The sequence below is a fragment of the Cryptomeria japonica genome, chromosome 7 (genome assembly GCF_030272615.1).
Source record: "Cryptomeria japonica chromosome 7, Sugi_1.0, whole genome shotgun sequence".
Taxonomy (NCBI): domain Eukaryota; kingdom Viridiplantae; phylum Streptophyta; class Pinopsida; order Cupressales; family Cupressaceae; genus Cryptomeria; species Cryptomeria japonica.
Window position 1 is genome coordinate 184,665,160 of NC_081411.1, and position 12,087 is coordinate 184,677,246.

Below are 12,087 nucleotides of genomic sequence, written 5' to 3' on the forward strand. Positions count from 1 at the left end.
TGAGATTCTTTTGTACATTCATCTCTCTTTTGGGGGGGAGTTTTTTTCCCACTGGGTTTTCTCCTTTTCTCCGGTTGTGAGAGATTGCATTGCATTGTTTTGCTTGCATTTGCATGTTGTACATGGGTACCTATCATGGCCTCGTAGCCGGGACCCATCTTGCTTAGTTGCATTGTAGACTTAAGTGCATTCCCCTAAGTTGCACTTAAGGGGGGGTGTTGGTGTAAATAATTATTCATCATGGATATTATTACACTTACTTAAGTTTACTTAGGATAATGCATTACATAGTAGTTTGGATATGAGACACTTGGGTGTTTGTGCCTCATTGGGATAGTGTGTGTAGGAGAAATTCCACCTCTTATGGTGTTGATCTTGTTATTACACTATCATATCCACTTATTGTGGAGTGATAATTCCACCTTCGGTGGGTGATCCACCTCATGTGGAATATTATATTATTTCTCCTACCTACCCACACCTATTTCCTACCTACCCTTGTTTCTCATTGAGCCACTTGTCATATTTGTGTGCTCATACATCCATATGGCCTTGCCTATATAAGCAGGCCTCTATTCATTGTATTGGTTAATCCAGTTGATCATTTTTATATTGATGAGAATACAGTTTGTTCTTGTCATTCTATTGTCTCTTTTATGCTTTTCATTGTGCCCTTGATCTTGGCAAAATCCAACACATATGAACAAGGAACCAACTATAAGATTTGGCCTGCCTTAAATGAAGGATTGATTTGTGCTGACTGTGATGATGGGTATGTTTAGTAAGGTGAAAAAATGTTTAATGTTAAACCACTTTTTCTCAAACAGTTAGTTTCATTAGATGTTTTAGTTTTTTTTAATTAGAAATCATTACGATATATAATACTAATTATTAAATATTAAGTATATAATAGAGGAGGTGTTTGTTAAAAAGGTTGTAACAGGTATATAAGTTTAATTTAAATATGTAAAATGAAAATAAGAAATTGAAAAATATATATTAATTTTTTGTTGTAGTGGATGAGAATCATATATCTTTAAACATATTTTTTTTAAAGTTATTTAGAATGAGGATTCAAGAGTTCCCTATCCATTGTGTCATTTGTGCACAAGAAAATGACTAGCATATCTCACTTTTTTTGATGGAGTAATAATAACAATCTAATTTTTGGTTTATATACCAACCTCTCAATTATCTAGATGATACAAATAAGCAAGTGCAATAATGAGACCAACTTTTCTATCTTGGCATAGGAAGTAGGATAGTTTGAATATTCAAATTCAATTAGACTCTTCTCATAGTCTAAATTACAGTTCATTAGTGATTGAGGAGATCTTGTATGTGTTAGACTTTTTATGCAACCACTTCAACTTAGGCTTGTGTTTGTATGTACAAAGAAGAGATAGGACTAATATTTTGAGAAATAGAAAATTAATAATAATATTAAATATTAGAAATAGTGGATTGGGAGTTAAAATCAAGGTAATGTGAGTGTATATCTTTTTTGGATGACATTGCATTTTTTGGCGGCCACTGATCTCTAGCTAAGGCATCCGAGCCCTAACTCATGAGAGCTATTCTGGGTTTGCGCTTGGTGGGGAGGGCAGAGTGGCTAGGTGTAGGGTGTGGTAGCTTCTTGGTCGGTCGTGCCTTGTGCTAGAGGCTGCGTGGGTGTTGTGGCAGGGGTGCTGATACAGGGTTCAGGCGGTTGGTTTTGCGTCGGCATGAGGGGAGCTTGTGGGGGTAGCGGTTTTCTTTTGTCTCTTTCTTTTCAGGGGGGCAGGGTGCTGCAATCTAGGCTACCTCTCAGTGGTTCTTGGGAGGGGTGGTTTTTTTATTATCGGGTTTCCTTGCTCAACCTTTGGGGTGGGGCTTTTTGTGAGGATCAATGTTGGGTTCTAGTGGAGAGACTTTGAAGGAACCTCTAGTCATGGATTTTTGGGCTACGGTGGGTTCAAAAACCCCATCCCAAAGTATCAAGACTTTTGATAATAAGATTTTTGCCTCAGAGTCGGGGTCAGGTAGTGTTGGTGGCTCTAGGGTTATGAAGGGTAATGGATGTTTGGAGAGATGCAGTGAGAGGTAGAGGCTGGTTATGCCTCTAGAGATGATAGCTGAAGATGTTGAGTACTTTTAAAAATACTCGCTATATTGCAAGTTTCTGGGAATAAGGGTTTCTTTGCAGTTCGTGGAAAACTGGGTGCAGAGGACTTGGGCTCCAAAAGGGGAGATGGAGATTATGCTGCTAGCAAACAATTACTTCATGGTTACTTTCAACTTCATGGAAGATCGAAATAAGGTTTTTGAAAGAGGACCATATTTTTACAACTAGGTGGAGTTGTTCATCAAACCTTGGCATGCGGGGTTTAACCCTTCGAAGGAGCTCCCAAATAGGGTTCCAATGTGAGTTCGTTTACCACACTTTCCAGTGGAATGTTGCCAAGAGGATGTGCTTCGGATGATTGCTACACTACTTGGGAAGCTAGTGGGATCTTCAACACAAACCATGGGGAGAAAGGTTATGACCTTTGCACGTATCTGTGTTGAAATTGATCTTAGTAAACCTTTACCAGATGCTATAGAGATGTGTGCAGGCTCTTATTCTTAGGTTCAATAGTTAGATTATGAGAATTTACTATTTTGGTGTCATCTGTGTCATGAGTATGGTCATTTACAGCGCAAGTCTCCTACCTATAAACTAGTTGTGCGCCAACCTCAGCCGCCAACCCACAGCCTTGATGGGGCGGATAAAGGAAAAGTTGCTATGTCGGTCGAAGTTGCGAGTACTGATGGCTTTGTCTTAATGAAGACAAAGAATAAGAATCGCGGTCAAAAGAGGTCCTTATAAGAGAGACTAGAGGAGGTCACCTTTGACAGATTCGAGGCCTTGGATGACCTTAGCTAGTAGGAGGTGAACCCAGGGTTAACCCCTTTGGACTAGGGTGCATCAAGGGTGGCTCCAAAAAGAGTGATTGAGAGCTTCCCCCAGGCTCAGCAAGTCATGGGAAGCCAACATATGGAGATGGATCAGGTAGTAGGGGTTTAGATGGTATTCACTTCTGGTTTGGAGGTGAATCTCATCGGGGGGGAGGGTTCTCTGTTAGCTCTAAAATTGGAATGGGCTAGTGGTAAAAGTAATAAATCCTCCGTTCACTTGGGTCTACATCAGAAAGATATTAAGAAAAGTGCTTCAAAGAATAATTCAAAGGTGGCAAAAAGAAGGATTTCGATAAGATCAAATTGATGGGGGAGAATTTGGTTGAGTCACGGTGAGTAAAGACTCTGGATTCTCACTTTTCCAATCCTCCAAAATGATTCTGCTTTCATGGAATGTGATGGGCTTGAATAGTGGCCCTAGACAAAAAGATGTTTAGAATTTGATTAGGAATCATTCACTTGATGTCCTATTCTTGCAAGAAACTAAAATTTTGATGGAGAGTATGATGGATCTGGTGCCGAAGCTATGGGGGTGAGGCGAGTGTTAGTGTATTGGGGCAACTAGTTCCTTTGGAGGGTTGGCCTATCTTTGGAACCCTTTAAGGTTTTGCCCTGTCTGGTGGGTTGTCTCCAGATCTTCGTTATTTGGGATTGTCTCTACTCTTGAGATTGGGGATTTCATCTTATTTTCTAACATCTATGCCCCTATTGATCTTCAGGTTAAGAAGAACTTATGGTCTCATATTTATTGTATGCGAAGGCTAATCCCTTTTCATCCTTGGATTATGGGGGGAGATTTCAATGTCATTCTTGAGTTGAGTGAAAAGAAGGGGGGTGTTATGCAGTTGGAACATTCTTCTTTCCTTTTTCAGGATAGTATATCTTTATTGTAGCTTGTTGACATTAAGCCTGGTAATGGTTTATTCACTTGGAACAATAGGAGGGTGGGAGAGTATTAGATTGCAGAGAGGTTGTATCATTTTCTAGTTTCTAGTTTCTGGATTGGTGGGAGGTGGTCGAAAAGTTCTAAGATTCTTGACTGGAGAGGGTCAGATCACTGGCCCATCAAGCTAGTTTCTTCTTCGGCTCGGGTCGCTCACTCTCCTTCATTCAAATTCCAACTTATGTGGCTTCGGGATCCTACTTTCCAGGTTCTTGTAGTAGAGTGGTGGAGGAAAGGGAGGCCGGCCTTTGGCACTCCCATGTACACTTTTGCCAAGAATCTGCAATTTGTTAAGTTTCATCTTAAACAGTGGAACCGTCAGCATTTTGGGAACATTTTTCATGCTAAGAAAGTTGCTCAAATTATGTTGAATGGCATCACCAGTGAAATCAAAGAGCATGGTTTGTCTGAGGCCTTGCTTAGGGAGGAAGATAGGACTATCAAGGTGGTAGAGGAAAGGGAGCCTAGGGAAGAAATATACTGGAAACAGAGAGCTCATATTGATTGCTTGAGGCGGGGGACAAGAACACTGCTTTCTTCTTCAACTTAGTGAAAGCAAGAAAACATGGAAATTCCATCCCTGTTCTAGTCAATGATAGAGGTGTGTAGTGTTTATCCTTGCAAGAGATCTCTAGGGAGACATTATAGTATTTCCGGTCCCTCTTCAGTGAGGACTCTCAGTGGGAAATGGTGGAGGAGAATCAAGTTCTTGCTTGCATTCCTTCTCTTGTCACGGGGGAGATGAATGAGCAACTTTTGGCTCCTATTTTGTTGGAAGAACTTGAGAGGACTGTTTTTCACATGAGGAAAGGAAAAGCTACTAGACCAGATGGGTTTCCGGTAGAATTCTTTCAAGAGTTTTGGGATATTATCAAACTGGATTTACTAGAAGTAGTCCAAGAGTCCCAGAGGAATAAGTAGATGCTTCAGGCTTTGAATGTGACTTTCATTGCTCTAATCCCCAAGTGTGATGGGGCCAACTGGTTAGGCCAGTTCCTCCCTATCTCTCTTTGCAATGTGATTTATAAGATTATCTCTAAGCTAGTAGTAGATAGGTTGAAGAAGTGCCTGGGGAATGTTATCTCTGAGGAGCAGAGTGGGTTTGTGGAAGGGGCGCCAAATTTTGGATGGTATGGTCATTTCTACAGAGACCATTCATTCTATGGAAACCTCCAAGGAAAAAGCTACGTTTATCAAGCTGGATATGGCTAAGGCTTATGATAGAGTTTGGTAGTCCTTCCTCCAGAAGATCCTCAGGGTTTTTGGTTTTGCTAATGATTGGATCCAATGGGTTATGAGTTGTGTTACATCTACTTCTTTCTCTGTGCTTTTCAATGGTGACCATACTGAGCTATTTGGTGTTTCTAGGGGTCTTCGCTAGGGGGACCCCCTCTCCCCTTATTTATTCATTCTTTGGCTGAGGGTCTGGTGAGGCTGATTAAGCATAATGTGGGTCTGGGTATTATTCAGGGTTGGAGATGGGGTAATGACTTGCAACCATAGTCTCATTTGCAGTTTGTGGATGACACGACCCTTATGGGACTTGCTCGGATCAGAGAAGCTACTAATCTGCGTAAGGTTTTGGATGTTTATCTTGTAGCCTTGGGTCAGTTGATCAATGAGGATAAATCTTCTATCCTCTTTTTCAACACTACTGGAACTATTCAAAGGAGGATTTCTCTTATATTGAGATTGCAAGTTGGTTCTTTTCCCTTGAATTATTTGGGTATTCCTATTTCTCTTGGTAACCCTCCTAGGGAGTCATGGTAGGGTATCTTGGATAAATTTCGCTCAAAGGTTGAACACTAGACTCACAAATGGCTATCCTTTGCTGGGAGTGTTCAACTGATTTAGTCAGTGGTTCAGGCTCTTCCGATCTATCGATGCATGCTTCATGTGGCTCCTAAGTGGTTCTTGAAGGGTTTGGATTCTCTGGCTAGGCAATTCTTATGGGCAAGCAATCTTTCCTATTCCAAATGGAGTCTTGTCAATTGGGACTTGGTGTGTAGCTTGAAGTAGTTGGGGGGGCTTGGTTTAAGGAAGTCTATTTTATTTGGGGAAGCTTTGGCAACTAAATTGTACTGGAGGTGGTCTATTGAGCAGGACCGAGGCTAGGCTAGGATTTCGGCCAATAAATATATGCAGAGGATCTTGATGGAGGAAATCCCTAGATAAATGCTTGAGGGAAAGGGCTCAACGATCTAGTATACTCTCAAGAGGGGGGCTTCTCTCATTAAGGCAAGTCTATTTTGGATTTGTAGGAGGGAGGAAGAGGTCCTTTTCTGGAATGACACTTGGGATGGATTTCCCCCCATCCTTGATCAGTTTTCTAACATTCAGAATCTCTGCCAGAGGTTTTTGGAGGTAGGGTGGTCAAGGGTGAGTGACTTCAAGGCTAGTTATAGGTCTGGGCAGCTAGATTTGGAGCCATGGAAGGCTCCTAATGATTGGCTAATTGTTGGGATGGAGGAAGAGTGTGTTGAGTTGCATGGCATTTTGGCGAGTAGACACTGTAGTTCCCTCAAGGGTAGGGATGGGCTTTCTTGGTCTCCAAATCCTAAGGTCATCTTTACTGTGGCTAGTGGATACCAGTAAATGTTGAACCGAAGAATAGAGGGTAGACAGGTGCACTCATGGAAACAGGTGTGGAATAATTTTTCCTGGCGAAAGTGTAACTGCTTTGCTTGGACTTTGGCTTTGAATAGATGCCTAACTTGGGACAATATCCGCAAGTGGGGATTCTTGGAGCCTTTTATTTATTTTTTGTGTTGTAATGGGGAGGAAGATTCCTCACACCTGTTCTTTAGATGCCCCTTCTCTTTGCTTATTTGGCATTACTGGTGGGGGTGTGGAAGCATCCTTGTGTTCATGTGGATTCTTTGGTGGAGTTCTGGAGTAGTTTGGGCAGACCTCCTATCTTGTCCTCCTTCATCCAGACTGTCTAGTAAATTGGGCCCATCTTCATTCTATGACATATCTGGCTTTAGAGGAATAGGAGGATCTTTCATGAGGTCAAATTGTTTGTTCAACAAGTTTGGAATAGGATCATGGTTATGATCCAGGTGATGGTGGAAGCTAAATGTGAGGTGAATTTTCCTCTGGGTAGAGATGAGGCAGATATTGTGTGTAGGCTTGGTCTACAGGAGTTGTCTCGTGCCTCAGCTTGTGTCAGGAGAGGTAGATATGCTATGAAGAAGGTGAAAAGGGTGGGAAGGTGGATACCTCCTCAAGATGAGTTCATCAAGATTAACACCGATGGCTCCTCAAGGGGTAACCCAGGCCCTGCTGGAGTTGGTGGTGTTGGCAAGAATAGCATGGGCGAGGTGGTTTTTCTCTTTTCGATGCATAAAGGATGGCAATCTAATAATTTTATGGAGGGATTTGTGATTCTCTATGTCCTAGAGCATGCTTGGGAGTTGGGTCAAAAGAAGGTAATTTGTGAATCAGATTGAAAAATTATTGTTAACTTGTTGACTGAGCAGAAGGTGAGTGGGATTTAGTGGAAATTGGTAGGGATTGTTTAGCAGATTCTTCAAATTAGTTCTTTAATGGAGTAGGTGTCCTTCATCCACTTTCCTCGTGAATGAAATAGAGCAGCTGATTGTTTGGTCAGGTGGGCCTTGGAACATGGTAGTGATTGGAAAGTTGAAGGTTGGGAGCATCTCTCCATGGATTACTGTAAGGATTTGCAAAAGATTTTTCCTAAGGACATGGATGGTTATGAAGCTAGCTAATCTGGGGCTGGTTTTGTGGTTCATTTCTAGGGCCTTGGGGCTCTGTTTCTCTTTGTAATTCTTGTGTCTAATTTTGAATAAATTGTTTATCCCTTTATTCAAAAAAAAAATATTAGAAATAGTACCATTCCAAGTCATCCATAAATAATATAAATAAAATTTTAATTTAAAAAATGCTAGAGTGTAGAAAAACATGTAGGTGATTAGGTTAGCGATCCTCTAGATAAATAAGTCTAGGTGGAAACATGGGAAAATATTACAAATCCATTCCAAAACATTTAGGGTGTGAGGATAAATCAAAAAATAGTTTTTAAAATTGAGTTTATGAAAGGATGGGTATGTAGATGTAGTGTCGTATATTATATTCCTATACAATTCTTATCCGCACTTTGGCCTCACTTTGTTGTTTGGGCCTTCTGTTCCTTGATCCTTCTTCATTTTTACTCACACTGGCTTCAATTTCCAAAATTCACTCATCTTTTGGTTTGTGGACCCTTGTGCAACCTAATTGCCTGGACGAGGGTGCCCTAGAGGCTACTGTCCTAGGATAGTGGCACTCAGAGGGCCATTGTCATGACAAAAGGGGCCTAATTTTTGGTCCTGACAATAGTCACAAAATATGGGCAGGAATTCCCTTCCCATGTCAGCCTCTCTCAAAAATCTGAACATGCTTGATGTAGTGGGGTATAAAATCAATCCTTAGCCCCTCATTTGAACAAGTCCATCTATCCTCTCTACATGACTCAAGTTCAAATTCAATTAAATTTCAAGTGAGAAATAAATCAAACATCTTTAAGACTTTGAAGGCGAGGTCAAGTATTCATGATTCAAGCATCGAAGATGGCATCCGATTTCAAGATTCTATGAAGACATTTTACATCCTATGTGATAACATCAACTTTGCATGAAAACTTTAAAGCTAGACTTATCAAGGTATATGATTTCAATTTTAGCATTTCAATTGAGATGTAGCCTTTTCCCTCAAAAGGAATTCTTTACAGATCCATTACATTTCAAATTCATTTTCAATAAAAGAGTTAATTGCAAATGTGGAGTTTGACTCATGAAAACCCCTATTCCACAACAACATTCTTCTCTTTTTGTGTCCAGGTGATAGGTTCTACAACTATAAGTATGGAATCTTGTAGAGTAGAAAAACATGATCAAATCTAGCTTTTGGAGGTGGAAAATGTGAAGTCAAATTTTTGCCTGAGCTATAGTGTCTAATGAATTTATATCAATTTTTTTGGGTTATATTTTGAGTAGCATTATAATTTCATATAGATAAAAGGGAGAATGGTTGAGGTGGATTATAAATATATATTGATGCATGTTTTGTGGAAACAAATTGGATATTGGTTGAGGTAGAATATAAGTATATTTATTGATCTAGGAAAATCCCCATTATTAACATGGATAAAATTACCATTTTGTGTAGTGATATCCATTATGTGTGATATGTATGTAGGAAAATTGCCTATTTATGTAGTCATAGGGATTGATATCTCAATAATGGAAACAATCACTAAAATCCAAGCACTTCCAAGCGTGAAAATATTAGTGAAGTGTGCTTGGCACCCTAGACACGAAGATGTTCTTATTAGCTAAAACTTTAGATTTTCGATCGAGATGCATGTTGTAGATCACTCCCTTTGAATTTGAACCAAAATATATTAGAAACATATGCACATTGACACAAATATAGGGTTTTCACCTATGGAAAGCCTAGAACTATATATCTTAGCCTTCTCTACAAAATTCAACAACTTTTGGATATAGGATTTGTAACCTACATAACAAAAAGAGGGAAAATATTAGGTTCTATAGAGTCTTTCCTAAGTCAAACCATGCATAAGTATTTCTATTTTCATTACAAAAATTTTGGATAAAAGAGAGCGTACCTTTGGTAGGGGAAATACTAAAAACCTTGGGAAAAGAATTCAGTTGACAAATGATATGTTGATATGAAACTCCTTGAGTTGAAGCCTCACACAAATCTTGATGTTTATTGGGAGGTTTTAATGCACACCTTTATTCATAGAAGAACACATAGCTCGATCATGATTATTGAACTTGAATTCTTGAATTTATATTTCTTCCTAATTGCATTGAAGATTCTTAATTAAATGCTCATTTTGACTTGAGAGGAAAGCTAACTTGATTAGATGTAGGAGATAAAAAGTTTAAATGAGGGAGAGAGTTTTATTTATACACAAATTACATATTTTTTCTTTTAATTTTGAAGAATTCTTACATCAGGGGGAAATTTCCCACTCCTTGTTTTCCTAATTATTAGGAGTTCAAATTTGGGCCCAAATTGATTGGACTATGGTGTTAGGTAGCCTATTCTACGAGGTATATGGTGTTGGGTGCAATAGTCATAGCTATTTGAGATGGGATAAAGTTTAGTGAGCATGAGATTATGCGAGGCTTCCAAAAATAGTCATGTATTAAGCACAATAAGATGTGAAAAAGGGGCATGAGGCACAACCACCAAAGTGAGCCTAAAATGAGTTTAGAATTTTATCAGGATACAATTTACAAGACTAAAATAATAAATTTACTTGTCTAGGAGTTTAAAATTATTTTCAATGCATTCATTTTATGTAGGTGTTATACTCACAATGTCCCAAAAGACTGATTTCCTTAAAGATTTTAACCTAAATGTTTTTATATCAAGCATATGCTACATCATTTTGTACATGCCTTCTAGAGCATTTTCAAATACATTATATAATAAAAATACCCATTATTTTATGATTTTGTAATGCATACATGTATCATAAGGCATTTGCAACCACAATCTCTAAAACACTCTTGTTTTATATATGTTTCAATGGATGTCCATACATTGTCCCAAGTTTCATTTCTCTTATTGATGGGGCTATTTATGCACCACTCTCATATTTCTTGATTTCAGTATCTTTTCAAAGAGGGAAGCCCCATATATGTATTAATATGTATAGAATGTAGAAGAAAATACAAAGCTTCATATGGCTCTATCTAATAGCCCACATCTAGCAATATATAGAGTACTATTTGCATACATATGTCCTTAAAATGTAGCCATACCCATTCGTAGTGCATGCACTGCAAAATTCTAAGAAATGGAGGAATATATTGCATTATGCATAAACTAATTAAAAAGAATCTATCCACCGAGTATAACCCAATGAAACTATGACTTGCCAAATCAATTGGAAACTATAGCTTCAAGCCTTGAATTAAAAAAAAATCCACGAGCCTCCTCTCAAGATCAGTGTGGGAAGTTGTTTTTTTACGGAACTTCCTTACAAAAATTATGTAGAACATAATTCAATATACATTTTTTTTGGACAAACTCCAAATAAATATAGAGTTATCAGGATTTGGATTAAACAAGTATTCTAAATACTTCTTTTTGCCAACTTGGGCATGCTTTGAATTAAGCTGGACAATCTCAAAAAGAGAAAAACTATGAACAAGATATCTCCAAATAAATGGTAGTTTCCTTTGTGTTTTATGAGTTTATGAAAAACTATGAACAAGATGTCCCCAAATATATCAGAGACTCACATCCGAAAGATCTACTTTAGCAGTTATTCTATTCAGAAAAGCTTCGAAAATAGAGCATTTTGCGCAACGAATACACGAGATACATGGAAGGCAAATTTGGAATCATTTTCGTTCATTTACTTTCAACTTTGGCTATTGCTTGGATGAGTTTTGTTTCATTAATCCCTTCTGCCCGACATTCCAACCTTGGAAGGAAGATGAAATAATGTAGGAAAGAATCTTATAAGACATTTTCTCTCTTTCAATCATTTCTGTCAAATCTGATACTCATGGAATGTTTCCCTCCTTTTACTTTACTTGATGCCATTCCAGCCTTGTTTCTTTCTCATGTGCCTGCTTTGGACAGCCTGCATAAAGCTCAAAACGCATCCCAATGTGGAGGAAGGCAAATCTTGTTTTACACCATCATGATTATCATGATTTCAAATTTGGAATCATTTTCCTTCATTTACTTTCAACTTTGGCTATTGCTTGGAAGAGTTTCGTTTCATTAATGAATAAGGTACCAAGGAATGTTTCCCTCCTTTTACTTTACTTGATGCCATTCCAGCCTTGTTCTTTCTCATGTGCCTGCTTTGGACAGCCTGCATAAAGCTCAAAATGCTTTACTTCTTTTCACCAATTTGATAATGCTTTCATTGACAATTTTAAAATAATAATAGCCTTAAAATTACTTGGATTGATTTGATTCATTGTAAGTAAGGAGTTAAAGAAAAAGTGATTAATTTTATTGGCAGATATAAACATTTGCATTCTCAAATTGCTTATCAAGTGCCTGATCATGATGTTGAAACAAGTCTTATTGCTAATTTTCAAAAAGAAATTAGAGATAAGCTTCTATTTTCTGAGTTTACTTCTTTTATCCAATAGTGTACAATGCCTCGTAATTATTAGCTTCAAGTGAGTCAATTTGAATAA